The following is a 3,071-nucleotide window of genomic DNA, read 5'->3' as shown; positions in this document are numbered from 1 at the left end:
GGCTCCCCCGAAAACAGGCCCGAGGATGGTTTCCACAGGAGCTGTTGTGGCCATTTCTCTGACGTTTACCTCCCGTTGTCCAGCTTCCGTCTGCAGGGCTTCAGGAGACGGAGCGTTTTCGTACTCAATGATGCCAAGGCAAAAGGGTGAGAGAAAATGGGAAACATTCGTGGAGAGGGTCCTAGGCAGATAGTGGAGGCAACTAGAAGACCTTCAGTCTCCGGGCTGGCTTTCAGGTTGAGACAAAAACCCTAAGGAAAGCGCTTGCTGCCACAGCACATAGACTAACATGGGAACCATCCAGAGAAGATCAGCACGGCCCCTGAACGTGGATGACACACGCCCATGCGTGAAGCGTTCCATAGTTTTAGTGAAGTCAGTCACCCAGGGAAAGACAGATATCCTATGCCATCACTTCTAGGTGGGATCTGAAAGTAAGTCAAGACACCCATCCATACATAAATAACTCCATTTTAAAAAGACTCCGAGGAACCTATTTACAAAACAGAAACAGACTGGACTCGCAGACATGGAAAAGAAACCGATGGTTAACACAGGGGACAGGGTAGGGTGGAGGAACGGGGTAAGGCGGAGGGATAAATCAGGAGTTTGGGATTAGCAGATATAAACCACCCTATACAAACTAGGTACACAAGTAGGTCCTACTGTCTAGCACAGGGAACTATGTTCAATAGCTTGTAATAACCTATCCTGAAAAAGTATACGTGTGTGTGTGTGTGTGTGTGTGTGTGTGTGTGTGAATAAGTGAATCACTATGCCGTACGTCATAAATGAACACAACATTGTAAGTCAACTATACTTCCATTGACAGAGAGTTCCTACAATAAGCAGGCAGACAGACCGACAGACCGTCAGACAGACAGGCAGGCAGGCAGACAGACAGACAGACAGACAGACACACACACACACACACACACACACACACACACACACACACACACACACTGTCTGTCTGTCTGTCTGTCTGTCTGTCTGTCTCTCTCTCTCTCTCTTTCTCTGTCTGTCTGTCTATCTGTCTGTCTCTCTTCTAAGGGTGGAGAAGAGTTTGCTGAGCTATTTCGGGGGCCCGCTCATCCTAGTTCCTATCTCCAAGTTGGTTCAAAGTCCAAAAGGCCGTCAAGCACTTAGTCAGATAGGTCCCTCGAAGAATACCTCCCACATCACGATGACAGACTTCTTAGGCCAGCCGAGAAGGTCCTTCAGTTCTGTGCCCATCTTGGCTCTAAGTTGATGTCAGTCCTCCAGGATCCAAGAAAGCCACGTTGGAAAACAAGTGGTGATTGATGGGACAGAAGATCAGTCATTTGGGGGGCGAAGGGTGGGGTAGGGAGAGATACCAGCCTGTCTGTCTGTTTTCATCCAGTGTGGGAGCCTTCCCAAAGAGATAACTCGAGAAGAGAGAAACGGGGAGTTGACAAAGAACACGTGCGGTGGCGTGCCCTCCCCCCACCCCAGGAGAAGGCCAAGCCAGAAGTCCCTCCGGATGGCGGGCTCTGGACTCCGGCTTCCAGGGGAAGCGATATTTTTTCCTCCCCATTTCAGGCCCGGAAGAAGAGGGAGAGGCAGAGTGTCCTTCTCGGGCATCCGTTGTTTCTGAAGCACGCTTGTTGCCGAAAGATCGGCCCCCGTCCCCGATGAGCCCAAGAATCCAGAGACGAGGCCTTGGAGCTTAGAAGAAAAGAGGTCATTTTATCGCTCTGCCGGGCAAAGGGGATTCACAGCAGGCTAGCGTCTTCAAAACTGTGTACCCACCTTGGGGATGGAGTGGGTGGGGTGGTTCTAGAGCCATAGCTCAAACAATCAAGCATCGATCACCATCCACAGAATCGTTTTCTCATCAGAAGACTCAGCATGGTGTCACGATGCCTCCCAGGTGACCCATTCTATAGAGGCTGGCGGTTAGATCTCATTATCTCATAAGCACTCAAGGTGTGGCCTTCTTGGTCACTCAGGCTATTTTGTCAGGTCAGTAGTCCCGTGACCGACCGACCTTCTCCTCGGAGAAGGACTCAGAGACCCAGCACGATGATGACTTGCAATGACTGAAATACAGTAGAAACAGTAAGATCGATAGCTTCCAGTTTCAACAACGGGCCTGGAACCGTGAGCAGCAACCGGTCAGTCAGAAGAGTCGACCGTTTTAAGGGCGAGCATAAGAAACCGAATGACACCCCCCCCCAAGCAAATGAATGAATGAATGACCTAATGATCCTCCCCTCCTCTCCCCCCCCCCCCGCCCAAAAACGAAGCAATCCGTTAGCCTAATTCCGGCCATTTTATTCATCCTCCTTCACCCTGAAGCCCCAGTCAGCCACGTGCCACAGTGGTCTGTTTTCTGGTTTCCTCCACCACCCCAACCCCCACCAACGACCACCCCGCCAACATCCCCCCATGCCCAACCACCACCCCAAGCGCGGGACTGGACGGGGGTGCTGGGGGCTGAGGGGGTGGCGATGGCGGCTTGAGGTGAGGGTGGGGAGTGTTCCGCCCAGATCGTATAGGAAGCTCAAACACAGCTGCAGTACGAGACGAGATGGTAGATTTCTGTGAGTCCTCCCTCCTCTTAAAATCCTTCCTAAGGAGGAGACAGACAGAAAGAGAAACATCACCCTCACTCCCAACGCCTCCTGTGCCCTCGTTGCACCCCAAAACAACAACAAGAAAAACAAAAACAAACACAACCACAAATAACTCGCTGTCCCTGGGGAAGAAGGTTTCGATGGCATGGGGATATCATTCTAAACTTCATTCCCTCTTCATCACATTTCATGGAAACCGATTGCAATCTATGAGGCCCTGTGAAGGTAGGGGTTGGGGGGTTAGGGAGGAGGGAGGGAAGGGAAGGGGGGGAGAGAGAGAGAGAGAGAGAGAGAGAGAGAGAGCGAGAGCGAGCAGAGGAGAGGAGGGATAAAAGGGGAGAGGACAGGAAAGGAGAGGAGGGAAAAGAGGGGAGGGAAGGGGAAGTGAGAGGAGGCGAGGGGAGAGGAGAGGAGTGGAGGGGAGGGGAGAAGAGAGGAGCGGAGGGGTGAGGGGGGATGGGAGGGGAGAAC

The 3,071-nt window shown here is 52.1% G+C and overlaps 1 non-coding gene across 1 annotated transcript; it reads left to right on the top strand.

The window, feature by feature from the left end:
• The first annotated feature begins 260 nt into the window (after positions 1-260).
• Positions 261-369, top strand: LOC140693620 (U6 spliceosomal RNA). The gene has a single exon (XR_012069370.1). It is a non-coding gene; the product is annotated as a U6 spliceosomal RNA (small nuclear RNA).
• Positions 370-3,071: the final 2,702 nt, after the last annotated feature.

The sequence above is a fragment of the Vicugna pacos genome, unplaced genomic scaffold, assembly GCF_048564905.1.
Source record: "Vicugna pacos unplaced genomic scaffold, VicPac4 scaffold_19, whole genome shotgun sequence".
In the NCBI taxonomy this organism is placed as follows: domain Eukaryota; kingdom Metazoa; phylum Chordata; class Mammalia; order Artiodactyla; family Camelidae; genus Vicugna; species Vicugna pacos.
Note: the sequence above shows the minus strand (reverse complement) of the source record. Positions and strands in the feature narration are given on the sequence as shown.